Here is a 16,142-nt window from a genome sequence, read left to right as displayed (position 1 = left end):
TGTGTTTAAAATTATTCCTATCAAAATGGGTTAGAGATAGTCACAGAAACTTCAAGATGCATGTCAACAGAAGAACATTTAACTCTTTAGAGCCTATGTTCAGTTTAATGTTAAAATCTTCATCTATTTTATGATGACAATTAGCCCAGTGCGTGCCACAGTGCATGACATAAAACAAATATTTAAAACATATTTGCTCAAATTTTTGAAAGAATAAACCAGTGCATTCAATTCGTAAAGCACACATTAAATGTTTTTTGTGCACAAGACACTATGATGAATGGAAATAAAAAGATGACCAAGATATGCCTCTGACAGCCAGAAACTCTCAGTGGGAAAGCCAGATGTGCAAAAAACTTACTATAGGGAAGAATGAAACAAATGAAAAAGAGATATGTCAGGAAACTTTATCAGAAGGAAAAATAAAACATGAGTAGATATAAAAATATTTTTGTTAAATCAAATGAAAATACCACACACAATCTTTCTGATTAAAGTCAGTGTAATCCATGGGAAGAACACTTAACTGGAGTCAGGAAACATGGATTCCTTTCACTAGTTCTGCTAGTATCTGTGTCTCTGATCTTACAGTCCATCAACTATCTCGATTGTCTTCACCGTATCTTAAAAACAAGGGACTTAGCTAATGCTTATGGTCACTCATAGCACACAATTAATTTTATTATTTTATGTAAAAATTCTCTATCAAGAATTAATACTGTTATTTTGTAACTTTCACTTCAGATTTTTTTTTTAAGATAATATAAAAAATCACAAGTAGAGTTAGATCCTCCAATGCCTCCGTCTCTAATAGTAGTTACTTTTTTTTTCAGAAACTTGCTACTTAATTTTACTGCGGTAATCACTTCACAATACATAGGTATATCAGGTCATCACATCGTACACCTTAAATTTACACAATGTTTTTTGTCAATTATACCTCAGTAGAACTGGGGGATAAAAAAGAAACTCTGCTTTAGCCAGCTCTCAGAGCTGGTACTTTCCGTTCTTTGCTACTTTCCTTTCATTGACTTTCTTTGAATTTCCTGAGAATATTGTATGGTTTATGTCTCTGAGATCTTTCTCATTCTTTTCCGTTCACCTGGGATACTCTCTCCAGGGACATGTCCATACCAATCTTGTGTCTAATTAGCTCCTCTTTGAATAAGGAAGGTATATTATCTTCTCCAAAACATTTTCCTGTTGTCCCTATCTTTATCTTATGAGATGCCAAGGTTATCTCTACTAAGTAGTTACTACTTTGAAGTTGGTTTATATATTTTTGGTCCAGTTTTTAATGTTTTGACTACCTGTTTTGTGTCCACATTGTTTTTATATTTTATATAATATTTCATTATACTGTGAATGTCTTTCAGTAGCTTGATTTTTGGAGGAACGGAACTTAATCTTTTCACTTAAATGTATGTATTAGAGATTTATTCCTGTAGATAACTATAATCAAAATAATTTATTGAATAGTAATATGTTATAAGAATATCATAATATACCTGTCCACCACCTTTGGATTTTCACCCCCCTTCCCAGTATTTTTTATTAGAAATCATGCATATATCCTTCCTTGGGCCCATATGACGGATTGTCAAATACATATCTAGAACTAAAATTGGTGGATCCTAGTATAAGTATATTTTGAAGTTCATTAAACATTGGTAAACTGCTTTCCAAAGTGATTTTATTGTCAATGTTAGAGAATTCTGATTTCTCCACATACTCTCTGATTCTTGTTATCTGACTTTTATAATTTTGGGGGTGTGAAATACTATATTATATCCTAGAGTTTTGGGGTAAACATCTTTCATAATGCTGGGCAAATCCTCTACTATTCTGGTTTGCTAAGAATTAGTTGTTATTTGATAGGTTTTTGGTTGTTTGTATAGTTCATAATAATATTTCTGTCATAATTTTGTTGACCAGATTAGATTGTTATGCCAGTGAGAAATAGGGTGCCATGGTTTGCTTTGGACAGTATTTGTACCCACTTTCCCAGTCTAATTAATAGCACCCCGTTTCACCCACAGGAGTGTCTTAATTTGAATGATAATAAAATCAAAATAAAAATTTTTTATCAAAAAATTTTTGAAACTACTGATACGATCATGGTTTTTTTATCTTCCATTAATGTGCTTAAACAGATTATATTATTAAATACTCTGAAATTAAACAATTCTTATATTTCTGAAATAATCCTTACTGTGTTTAAGGACATATCAGACATTGTTAGATTTAGATTGCTAATATGTTATTTAGAATTTTTGCATTTATATTCATCAGTGAGGTTTATTTCTAAAATTCTTGTCTAGGACCTAAATTTCGGAGGTCTCATTAAAAAAAAATAAGAGTTTTGCTTCTGTGTTTTCAGAGAAGTTTTGAAGTTAGGGTTTCTGTTGTTTTCTAAATTGAAGGTATAATTTATCAATACATTTTAATAATGGTAATAACCAAGAGCATAAAAAACATTGTAGATATTTTACTTACCTTTGCTGAACCTCAGTTTCCTTAATGGTGATACTAACCACATCTGCTTTATATGTTTCCTATGAGGACCAAATTACATAACATGAAAAGCACACATTTGGTTTAAATGTTAATTAAAATTTAAAAATTTAGAATGGTAACAGATTGTTGAGGATTTTGACTGAATGGCTATAAGATAATGACATTAAAGCATAGAAGTTTGGACATAACCAATCAGTGCAAATAATCCAGAAACTAAGATGGACGACAGAAACGCTGTTGTTTAACCAGTGTTCAACCAGCCTGTCGCATCCAGAGGCTTTTATGAAAGGGCACTGGTGTAGGTTTTATGTTTATATCCAGGCATGAGTTTGTATGCCCAAAGTCAATTTAACTATAATTCGGATTGATTTTAGTTACAGCACTGTTTATTCTAGTCATAGGCCTTTCTATATTATACTTGCCAGAGGCAAAAAACTTTGGGATGTTGGATTTCATGTGAAGCCAAATGATTTTAATTTGTTAACATTTTGAAGCAGCAAAAACAAAATGCTGACTGAGAAACAAAATGCCCCCAGGAGATATAACAACTCCATTAAATAAATTTTATATGGTCACCCAGGATGCATCTGGACCATCTTATCCTCTCTCCAATTGCTATGTGCTGAGAAAGTACAAATGGAAATAGTTTCCTAAACAGAAACGTATCATGGTATCTAAGTCACACATTATGTTCAAAAAACTATTGGGAATTTAGAGACAGTTATTGTCAATAGCCCTAGATTCCAAGTCAAGAGAATCTGTAGTCTTCTGCCTCTGTCAAATTTGGCAACTTTACTCTGTCTGCCTTATTTTACAAATATGTGAAAGTGTCCATGTATATCAGACAACTACTTTTCTTCATAAGATTACTATGGAGATCAAATATCAGTGTCTCTGTTGTACAACAAAGGGATTAAAGTATTGTATTAGTTAAGATATTAATTACAAAGACTGTGACTGATAAGCCTCAAATTTTCAGTGGCTTAGTTCAAGAAATTTTTAAAGTTTTTATCTTGCTGGAGTGACTATTATTCAAATTAAGACACTTGTGTGAGTGAAAGGGAATGCTATTAATTAGACTGGGAAAGTGGGCACAGAGACTGTCCACAGCAAATCTGGGCACCCTGTTTCTCACTCTCATAACAGTCTAATACAGGTATTTCTGGTCAGGTGGCTTTTTTTCCAGTAGTGAACAAGAGGCTAAGTTCCTTTTAGATTTTGGCTTTGTCATCTTCCACCTATGGATTACAAAACCATTCTAATGGCAGTCACATGCTAGTAAACGATGTCTCCAAAGAAGAAGAAGAAGAAGAAAAAAAAAAGCCAGCCCTAATGTGTAGCATTCGCTGATTGCTTTGGTGTAAATATTCTCATGATGGTAAATTTCAAACTGCCAACAATTTAACAACTGGCTCAAAAACATCATTGGATATTTAAGAATGGGCTTTTGTGGGCTGTAGAATCCAGCTCCAGAGTGTAACTGACAAGGTGTCTTCTTCATTCCACTCAGCTGGTATGGAAAGAAAGCATAGAAAATTATGTGTGGGAGATTTTTTATGGGCCAGACCTTGAACGTGAGCTTATTATAATCACTTGCAATCCTCTGGTTAGAATTCAGTCACATGCAATGACCGTGACTGTGGTCTGCGTACCCAGGAGGATGCAGAACCCGGTCACATAAACAGCAAGCCTGCCTCTGCCACAGCTAGATGATCTCCAGGACTACTTCTTGTTGTTAAATACTATAAAAACAGGACTATGAAGCTCCAGTTTTCTGTCCCCTAATAATGCAAACACTTGATCTTATATGTACTTGGGGTGGGGGTGGGGGAGGATTGAGTGATCATCTGTAATTGAAAATACAGAATGTGAACTGAACATGTTGCTGTGTAGTAATTTTAGAAATAGTTGTCTTTAATTATGGCTTGATAGAATTACCCTATATGTATTTTCCATAAAAGAGCTATTTAATAGTTTCTATTAAATATTGAAACACTGTCTTCAAATCTAGAAATCAAGATGTGTTCGAAGTGCATTTTTAACTTTGAAATTTGTTCACATCTAGTGTCTCCTACTTGAATCACTTTGTGGTAAGGATTGAATTGACATTATCTGAAGTAAAAAAAAAAACAAAGTTTCACTGGTAGCTCTACTAAAGTACTAAAGTGGCAGTAGTGAGCAAGGTGAGTAAAATAAAGCTACCTCTCATTCTGATAAAGTTTCCGTGTGTCAGTTTCAAAAATGAACTCGTTAATTTTGTAGCTAGATCTCCACTGATTTTGTCTTAGGATATGAGAGTGTGTATAATAAATTACATAAAACTCCTCTTTTGTTCAACTTGAATTTTAATCAATATTGATCAAACTCCTTTGAGTGTGGAAGTACGTATTGAATTGATGGAAGTAAGACAATTCAATATCAAATCCAGCCATAATGGTATCATTATTCTTTCTCCCAAACTCATTTTCAGGACATACTTTTTCTCATACAGTGAAATTCATTTGGATTTTTTTCCCTGATAACTGGTTAATTTGGTAGACAGTGTTATGAAATGAAAGCGTTAAAGTACAAAGAAGTATTTTCAGGTTATACGTCGGCCTGAAATTTGTCCCTTGCACAGCTTGTACAATATTTAACACATGAGTCTATATTCCATGAAGCCATTTACTTCCTTAATGTTTATGATCTGTGTGGTGTAGAAACCAGCTTCCAGCAATAGGGAATACTGGGTAACAATCACTAACCTAAAACCAAAATGTCTGAGCTTGAAGCCTGACTGCCACTTAGTAGCTCGGTAATTTGGAGCAAGTCATTTTAATTTTCCTGTGACTCAGTCTCTCTTCTGTGAAATGGAGGCTGTAAAATTTGAGTCTGTGCTTCAAAGCTTTGTTATGAGAATTAAATGAGTCAACATATAAAAAATACTTTAGAATAATAGTACGTGGTGGGTGTTTTACAAACATTATTAGTATAATTTTATCTATTATTTCTTGGTGAGATTATAGTCAATTTTATATTTTCTTCAAAGTGTCTCTATTTTCTTTATTTTTTTCTAAAGTAAACATTTGCCCAGTTAGAAACAAGCAAAACCAAATGTTTTGATAATACTCTTTTTCATCTGAGGAGTTGAGATGATTTTGCTAATTTTAATCCCCAAGAGGTGAGCCACATTTAATCTAAATAATTAGTGTCATATAGTATAATGATTTTTCAAAGTTCAAATTTTGTGATAATAAAAAGTCAACAACTGCAAAATTAATTCCTGAATTGAGTACTAAGAAAAGTTTATAATTGACCCTTTTTACACCTTCAAGGGAAGTCACATGAACTGTTTTTTTTCTGTATTTTTACCTTTCTTCTGTTCAAGAATTTCCTTTGTCCTGTGAATTTTAAGGTACTTTTACAAGAAAGCAATTTTTAGTTATTATTAAAACAAATACTCTATTGGGTATTAGTTGGGTTTAGCTTTGTTTTTAGAAAGAATTTAAAATTTTGAATCTGTCACTGTGACCTATCACTTTCTTGTTATTCAGTTCCCTGGGGTCTCAACTGTAAACAACGCTGAAGTCTAAAAAATATAGGCACAAAGTAATTTGTTTTCTTTATGTGGGAAAACTCAACCTTGATGGACACAAAGGCTTTTGATGCCTCTTGTATTTCTCTCAGATGTGATTGTCCATAGCATATCATAGCCTTGCTTAGAAGCCTGAGTTTCTGGCCTCATTCTGCGAGCTATATATGTGTAACTTTTTTCTGTAAGAAAATGATCATTTAAAATCATAGTTTCAGAATTTTTCTTTACTTTTCACTTAGATTTAATATTAGTGTCTGATTGATACTGTTACTGACCACTTTTACATTTACATGCTATGTCTTAGAAAAATATAAATTTTAGTCTAGTGTCTGCCATTCATTAGCTTTATAAGCTTAGTTATGTCTAACTGCTCCAGTAAACTAGAATGTTATAGTTAGATGGGCTTGTTCCCTTCTTTCTGTAACAATCTATAGCTTATGAAATGTAACAACTCCCAGGATCCTTTTTGAAATGAGATAATCAAACCCCATGGCCTAGAATGTGGCCAGTGAGACTACAGACCAAGAAATCAAGTCTATGGAATTGGCAGCAAACATTGAACAGATGAAGTGCTATAGCAATATTAGATCAAAGCCAGAAGGATAGTGTCCTTGCTTATAGAAGTGTCCTGGGAACAGATAACGCATATGACAATATTTTGGAAATTCTAGAGTAGCACGCTGATGGAAGGTGATAGCATTGTTGTTGCATGAGAGTATTATGGGGTGTGGTAGGGCTGAGAGGAACTTAGCAACTTGCTAAGAGAGGCAGTTCATGTTTTGGTTAAGAACATGAGCTCTAGAGCTAGACTGCTTGGGGTTGGACTCCTGGAACCACCATTTACTAGCCGGATGATCTGGGCAAGTTACTTCATATTCCTGTGGTACAGGTTCCCCACTTCTATAAATACTACTTTCTTCATAAGGGTTGTTGTGAGGATTAAATATTCCGTCTATAAGGTAATTTAAAAGGTTCCCTGAGGCACTGTAATTACTTTGTAATAGTTGTTGCTATTATTTTTATCAAGTCAAACTCCGGATTATTACAATTGGAAAATTTGGAATTGCAATGTTTTTCCCTATAGTCACTGAATAATTATTAATTTTAATAATAAGGATATTAAACCTTCATAGTTGCATTTGCAGCAAAATTTTCTGTCATCCGGTGATTTGCTTTTTAACTTAAAAACTTCTATGTAGTCAAAATTATTGCTCTTTTCTAAAGGAATGTTTAAAGATGAAAAGAAAAAGCCCTTAAAATCACACCAACAGAATTTCATCTTTGTGTATTTCCTCCTTTCACATAAAATCTATATTTCTCTTTAATCTTCATAATCATCCCCTGCAGGGGCACCAACGTATTGTTTCATGTTGACATTGAGTCTTGTAATTGATTTCTTTCTTTGCTTTGATCTCTGTTAAAATCAGAGGTGAAGTGTGTGGCCCAGCTTTGGCACATATGCACAGTACTTCTTTTAGAACTAAATTTGTGTTACTGATTAGTCATTACTGTATTTTTGTCATCTTGTGTTGTAATTCTTTCACTCCTATGATTAATGCTGTAATAAACTCACTTCATAGTTTTCTTCTTCAATGAATCCTCTTAATAATAAAGCCCAATAATGAAACTGATAAGCAAGAAGCTGCCCTGTGTAAAGCAGGAATAGAATCCCAAACTCCCCACACACACCCTTTCATCCTTTCTCTGGCATCTTTGGCAGAGGCCCAGATTCTGGAAACACTATTAAACCTAAACCCTTTATAGTTCACTTCCATAGGTTCTAAATGTGTTCCTGGTTCAAATAAGACCATCAGAGACTTCAGTACTCTTGTCATTGTTTGGTCCCCTGGTAGAATTGTTTCACTGAGCTACACTTTAGAATACGACTCTGGATTTGCAGTATTTGCTCTAAGTGTACTGTTAAAGGACTTTTCAAGTTCATTAAGGAGAATCACTTTTAGGAGGCTCCATGGGAGAAATTTTTCTCAAACTTTAATACTGGCAGGGAAAAATGAACTTTATTCTATCCATCGGTGTTTTATATTAGGGACACTGAATCTTGTTTTCTCTCTTCCCTTTGATCTGTGCTTAGAGTTGAATTTGTGACCCAGCTCTAACCATTATACACAATACTTCTTTGTATAGTAGATTTATAGAAACTTTCTTATACTACTCTAGTATTTTACTTCGTCTTGAGTTCTTCATCTCTCTTGGAAACAACATACATGATTACTTACTGGTTTAAGTTCCCTGTAGTGAAATTACTGTGTGTACGTGTGTGTGTGTGTGGTGTGTGTGTGTGTGTATAAATGTTCTTGTAACCTTTTATATTGACTGTAGCCTTTGATTTGATAGAAGAATTTCCACCTTGCCTCACAGCTAACTTTATTACTAATTGTTCATGAATTAATTTCATAAAAATGAACCTAACACATCCAAGATGAACAATGCCTACCTCATGACCGTTGTGAACATTAAACAAGAGGATTTATGTGCAGTATGTCTAATATCTCTTGGAAAATACTACAGATGCATTAATAAGTATTAGCCATTAGAGTATTTTCTAGCCAGCCACATTACTGGTGCCTTTAGTTTCCATGTAATAAAACAGATTAAAGGTTACATTTGCAGCAAATGCCTCAGCAATAGAAAACTTATTTTTCTTTACTAATTTTGTCACCAATGTCCTAGAGCCCTTGGGCAAGTAATAGTTTCCTGTGGTGCACACTTTAGCCAACTGGATTTATTCACACAAACCTTCCTCTGCCTATGCTGTAATTGTCCTTGTAAAATGGTCAAGAGCTATGGTTGAAAAAAATTAATGGCCATTAACCAAAACACAACAGGTTCTCAAATACATAAGCTTTGTAGGGCTTTGCTGCAGGTAATGAATGAAATTACTACACTGTTTATTTTCAACCAATAATTAGTTTTCAATTGTAAAAGGTAGGAGTTACTGCCAGGGCTTTTATTTATTGGGTTGACTTCATTCCACTTGAGGATAACGTAATGTTTACATGGAGTACCTGTGGTTTACTGTGAGGATTACTTTCGCACTCACATAGCTCTAAATGGTAAAGTAACACAGGTAGAGGCTATTAACATGTGCGGCCAAACTAACTGTCCACAAATGCAAAAGCAGTTTTAATTTTTTTAGTAACAGATTGAGCAATAAAGATGCATCATCATTGTCTGAAACTGTGTTCTCCACCGTATGTGAAATAATTCTATTCCAGTTTTATTTGTAAGAAAGAGAAAAGAAATGAAAAGAATCCACTTGTTATTCATCCCAACTTTAGAAAATGAATGTGTCTTTGGCTCACTATACTTTAGTTTTTAATTGCCTATTTGACAGTAAACCTATTTCCATAACACAGTGTCTATATTTCATGTTTTATTTGAAATATGTGCTCTTTTTTCAAGATAACAGCATTTAGCTGTTTTTGTTTATAGAGCTTACTTTGTGTCATAGCATTGTTTGTCTCTTAGTAAAAAATCACTGTTAAAAGAGGATTTTTAGGATTGTTCCATTCTTGTGAAATGGTTATGCCCTTTGCCCATTATTTTTGAAGAAAGTCCAACTGAAAAGTAAGGATAGAGTCAATACATTTTTTTACAAATCTAGTTTATATGTGTACTCCTCAGACCAACCTCCAAAAAAAAAAACCCACCAACTTACCTCTAATGCTTTTGACTGGAGGTCATCCATTTTCTTTTCATCTCACTGAAAGTTTCAATTTGATCTCATGAAATTATAAAAATAACCCAGACATATTAATCATAAGAATGTCAGTACATATCAGACAAAATAGGCTTTAAAACAAAGACTGTAACAAGAGACAAAGAGTACATTACATTATGATCAAGGGATCAGTCCAAAAAGAAGATACAGCAATTATAAATATATGTGCACCCAACATAGGAGCACTTAAACACATAAAGCAAATATTAATGGACATAAAGGGAGAAATTGACAGTAACACAATAATAGTAGGGAATGTTAACACCCCACTTAACATCAAAGGACTGATCATTCAGACACAAAAGTAGCAAGAAAGTCCTGGCTTTAAAAGATACATTAGACCAAAGGGACTTCATAGATATATATATCTACATCTATATACCTGTGTATATAGATCTAGATAATATTCCATCCAAAAGCTGCAGAATATACATTCTCTTCAAGTGCACATGGAAATTCTCCAGGATAGATGATATGCTAGATCACAAAACAAGTCTCAGTAAATTAAAAAAAAAAAAAAAACTGAAATCAAATCAAGTGTCTTTTCCAACCACAGCATAAGATTAGAAATGAACTACAAGAGAAAAAAAATGCAAAAAAACCCAAACAAACAAACAAACAAAAAAACCACATGGAGATAAATAATATGCTACAAAATGACTAATGGATCATGGAAGAAATCAAGTACCTGGAGACAGATGATATGGAGTATTTTTCCTATGCTTACTGGTCAATTCATATTTACTTTTCTGAAACATTTATTCAAGTTTCATGACCATTTGATAATCCAGTTGTTTTCCTTATGTTATTGATTCATAGGAGTTCATTGTACATTCTGAATACACTGTAAATCCGTTGTAAAATACGAATTTTGAAAATATTTTTTCCAAGCCTTTGATCTGACTTATTAACAGCAGCTTTTGATGAATGGAAGTTCTTAACTTCGATAAAATTCAGTCCTTCCCTTATTATTTTTTGATTAGTGCTTTTTGTGTCCAAGACATTTTTGCATACTGTAGAATATGAAGTTTTTCTTTCATGATTCACTCTAGACGCTTTTATATTTTTTGCTTTTCTGTGTAGGTCTGTGAATCATCTCAGATAAATTATTGTGGTAAATGTGAGTTTGGGGTTAAGACTCTTTTTCATCTTCCAGACTCTTACCCTGCACTATTTGCTGAAATGACTTTCTTTCTCCATTGAGTTGTACTGATACCTTTTTGACAACCCGTTGACCATATATGTATTCATCTATTTCTGGATTTCCTATTTTATTCCATTGATCTGTACATCTATTGTTATGTCAGTACCACACAGTCTTGATTAATGCAGCTTTGTAGTACATCTCGAAAACAGGTATGCATGTCCTCCAATTTTGTTAATCTTTTTCAGAATATTTAGGCTATTCTAGGTTCCATTTCCACATATATTTTAGATTCAGTTTACCAATTTCTATAAAAAGATAACTGGAATTTTTATTGTATTGCATTCAATATGCAAGTCAAATAGGGGAGAATTGAACATAATATCTTCAAATTAATGAATATTGAATATCTTTCTAGTTATTCTGGGTTTTAAAATGCTCTCCAAGTAATGTTTTGTTTTCAGTGTAGGGATCTTGCACTGCTTATGTGAATGTTTTTCTGAGTATCTTACAGGTGTACAAATATAAATGGTATTATTTCATTTTCCAATTGGTTGCTGCTGGTCATAAAAATACAATTGATTTTTGTGTATTAACCTTGTATCCTTTCATCTTGCTAAATTAACTTACTAATCCTACTAGCTTTAAAATAGATTCCGTAGACTTTCTATGTAAACAATATGTTGTTTCTAAAAAAAGGCAGTTTGCATCTTAATTAGCTGTCTATAAACTTTTTGCCTTTTCGCCTTGTCTTATTGTACTTGCTGAAACTTCCAGTACAATGTTGATTAGAACTTGTAAGAACACATCTTTGCCTTGTGGAAAGCGTTCAGTATTTTACCATGAAGTGAGATGTTAGTTGTGAGGTTTTCATAGATATCCTTTTTTATCAGATTAAGGATGTTTCCTTCCATTTCTAATTTACTGAGAATTTTTTAAAAAATCAAATAGATGAATAAACTTTTTCAAATGCTTTTTCTGTATATATCATGATTTTTGTCTTTTATTCTGTTACTGTGGTAAATTACATTGATGGAATTTCAAATATTGAAACAGCCTGGTATACCTGAAGTAAACTCCTCTTGGTCATGATGTATTACCTTTTCTTTATATGTTGTTGGGTTGGAGTTGTGAATATTGTTTTAAGATATTTACATCTACAGTCTGGAGAAATGTTTGGTTTGCAATTTTCTTACATTATCTTTGTACATTTTTTTTAGTATCAAGGATATGCTGGCTTCATAGTGTAATATTCCCTCCTCTTACATTCTGAATTTGTATAAGATTTTTATTTCTTCCTTAACTGTTTGATAGCATTACCAATAAAGGTAAATTTATATTTTGCTCTGCATAGTAACTTTTCATTAATGAGTTTCTTACGTTCATTTAATGATTTTTCTCCCTGTGACCCCTAATAGAAATTATCAGGATAATTCAGTTGGCAAATTATAATGTATTTAATTATAATTAAGATATCTACTGTGGCTGTCTTCAACTCTTGTTTATTTTTCTATTGCCATTTAATCTTTCACGTAATTTTCTGAACCTTCCATATGTAAACTTCTTCATGGTAAGGGTCTGTGTTCTATGCCTTGTATTATTCAGAATTCCTGTGCTTATGGCATTTTGAGCACTTTGCAAATCCTTACTCACTTGATCTTCTGTCAAACCTCTAAAGAAAAATGTCCTTTATTTGTCTTTAGTTAATTCATTCAAATGTCAAGGGAGTCCCCTTAGTTTCGGTATTATTAAATTTGCTGATTAGCAAATCTCTGTTCTTCATTAAAATAGATTTTATCTCAATGCAGTTCTCATTCTACAATAAACATTTAAAGTATCATCAGCTTCCTTAGGTAGATAACTTCTGCAAATTCACAATTCTTAAACTTAATTTTTGTCATTCATTAATTGTTATAGAAGTAAATGATTGAAAGAAAAAAAGAACCATCCCTGTCAATCAGCCCTTTTATTCCTCACTGGATGACTTATAGAAAATTATACTTAAGATAATAAAATATATAAAACATAAATAACATATAAAATATAAATAAATAAAATATACTTAAGATGGTGAAATGTGATATAAATATTAAAAATGTACCTTGAAGAAATAAAAATTACAGAATGAAAATATAAAGTTTTTAAATTGTGAACTCAAATATATGTAAATGCCAGTTGGAAAAACAAAATTCCATTCCCTTACTTGGAACAATTCAGAAATGGTCAGGTAGCCCAATTCTAGCCAATGAGATGCTAGAAGATATTTGCAAAAGTTTGGTAGAATCATTTGTACTGTTAAGGGATAGCTTTCAGGGAGCATGTACAGCTATCCTTATAGATATAAAGAAGACAACATGTAAACCTTCCTTTTCCTCAGAGCTACTTTAAGACCATTAAGTGAAACAGTTTTACACTGAAATGACTGCTGTGGTTAGCAGAGGGGAGTGATAACTAAAGCCTGGGTTCTCGATGATATTATTGAATCTCTCAGTCAACTAATCCTAAAAACTGCCCTATCTTTGGACATTATTATTTGGGTCAATTAATTACATTGCTGTTTAAGTTAGATCGTTCTTGCAGATAAAAATATTCCCAATGTTATGACTTCATAATCCAGAAAATATCAAAAAATACATTGTGTGTATGTGTGTGTGTGTAGTTTTTTAGATTGAGGGGGTTTCACTTTTCTAAGTGACAACACTTAGGCAGCAATAGAGTGGAAACCACTAGAAAGTGTACATGACATAGGGATAGAATTTAGAGAAATATGGAAGATTTTTAAAGACCGAACAAACTGTGGTTTGGGTATTATATTTAGGGAGGAAGCCAGACTGAAAAAGATCAAGGAGAAAACTGTCTCAGAGGAAGTGGGTAGATGATATCAGACTCGTTTCAATATGGATATGAGTTGCAGATTAATTATCTTAAGTGCAAACTTTATAATTCTTTTTCTTATAAAATTTCCTATGTGGCCAAATCCAAAAGAAAAAAATATTAATTACTAAGTGGATGTGGTATTATATCAATAATTGCTATTTACCTAAGTAGGACATACATAGTTGAGCACAGTTTAAGTCATCAATAATTGTTATTTGGTTCTTTTTTTTTTTAACATCTTTATTGGAGTATAATTGCTTTATAATTCTGTCTTAGTTTCTGCTTTATAACAAAGTGAATCAGCTGTACGTACACACATATCCCCATATACCCTCCCTCTTGCATCTCCCTCCCATCCCACCCCTCTAGGTGAACACAAACCACCGAGCTGATCTCCCTGTGCTATGCAGCTGCTTCCCACTAGCTATTTTACATTTGGTAGTGTATACATGTCCATGTCACTCTCTCACTTCATCCCAGTTTACCTTTTCCCCTCCCCGTGTCCTTTCCCCCTCCCCATGTCCCCCAAGTCGATTGTCTAGTAGGTCTGCGTCTTTATTCCCGTCTTGCCCCTAGGTTCTTCATGACCATTTAAAAAATTTTTTTTAGATTACATATATATGTGTTAGCATACGGTATTTGTTTTTCTCTTTCTGACTTACATCACTCTGTATGACAGACTCTACGTCCATCCACCTCACTACAAATAACTCAATTTTGTTTCTTTATATGGCTGAGTAATATTCCATTGTATATATGTGCCACATCTTCTTTATCCATTCATCTGGCAATGGACACTTAAGTTGCTTCCATGTCCTGGCTATTGGAAATAGAACTGCAATAAACATTGTGGTACATGACTCTTTTGAATTATGGTTTTCTCAGGGTATATGCCTACCTGGGATTGCTGGGTCGTATGGTAGTTCTATTTTTAGTTTTTTAAGGATCCTCCATACTGTTCTCCATAGTGGCTGTATCAATTTACATTCCCACCAACAGTGCAACAGGGTTCCCTTTTCTCCACACCTTCTCCAGCATTTATTGTTTGTAGATTTTTTGATGATGTTCTGACTGGTGTGAGGTGATACCTCATTGTACTTTTGATTTGCATTTCTCTAATGATTAGTGATGTTGAGCATTGTTTCATGTATTTGTTGGCAATCTGTATATTGGTGTATCACATTGAGTGATTTGTGTATATTGAAGCATCCTTGCATTCCTGGGATAAACCCCACCTGATCATGGTTTATGATCCTTTTAATGTGCTGTTGGATTCTGTTTGCTAGTATTTAGTTGAGGATTTTTGCATATATGTTTATCAGTGATAATTGCCCTATAGTTTTCTTTTTTGTCACATCTTTGTCTTGTTTTGGTATCAGGGTGATGGTGGCCTCATAGAATGTGTTTGGGGGTGTTCCTCCCTCTGGTATATTTTGGAAGAGTTTGAGAAAGGTAGGTGTTTGCTCTTTTCTAATTGTTTGATAGAATTTGCCTGTGAAGCCATCTGATCCTGGGCTTTTGTTTATTGGAAGACTTTTAATCAGAGTTTCAATTTCAGTGATTGTGATTTGTCTGTTTATATTTTCTATTTCTTCCTGGTTCAGGCTCGGAGGGTTGTGCTTTTCTAAGAATTTGTTCATTTCTTCCAAGTTGTCAATTTTATTGGCATATAGTTGCTTGTAGTAATCTCTCATGATCCTTTGTATTTCTGCAGTGTAAGTTGTTTCTTGTCCTTTTTCATTTCTAATTCTGTTGATTTGAGTCTTGTCCCTTTTTTTCTTGATGAGTGCAGCTAAAGGTTTATCAATTTTGTTTATATTCTCAAAGAAACAGTTTTTGGTTTTACTGATCTTTGCTCTCGTTTCCTTCATTTCTTTTTCATTTATTTCTGATCTGATCTTTATGATTTCTTTCCTTCTGCTCACTTTGGGGTTTTTTGGTTCTTCTTTCCCTAATTGCTTTAGGTGTATGGTTAGGTTGTTTATTTGAGATGTTTCTTGTTTATTGAGGTAGAATTTATTGCTATAAACCTCCCTCTTAGAACTGCTTTTGCTGCATCCCATAGGTTTTGGGCCATCATGTTTTCATTGTCATTTGTTTCTAGGTAGTTTTTGATTTCCTCTTTGATTTCTTCAGTGATCTCTTGGTTATTTAGTAGTGTATTGTTTAGCCTCCCTGTGTTTGTAATTTTTACAGATTTTTTCCTGTAATTGATATCTTGTCTCCTAGCATTGTGGTTTGAAAAGATAGTTGATGCCATTTCAGTTTTCTTAAATTTAGCAAGGCTT

The sequence above is a fragment of the Neophocaena asiaeorientalis genome, unplaced genomic scaffold (assembly GCF_003031525.2).
Source record: "Neophocaena asiaeorientalis asiaeorientalis breed wild unplaced genomic scaffold, Neophocaena_asiaeorientalis_V1.1 scaffold171, whole genome shotgun sequence".
Classification (NCBI taxonomy): domain Eukaryota; kingdom Metazoa; phylum Chordata; class Mammalia; order Artiodactyla; family Phocoenidae; genus Neophocaena; species Neophocaena asiaeorientalis.
Note: the sequence above shows the minus strand (reverse complement) of the source record.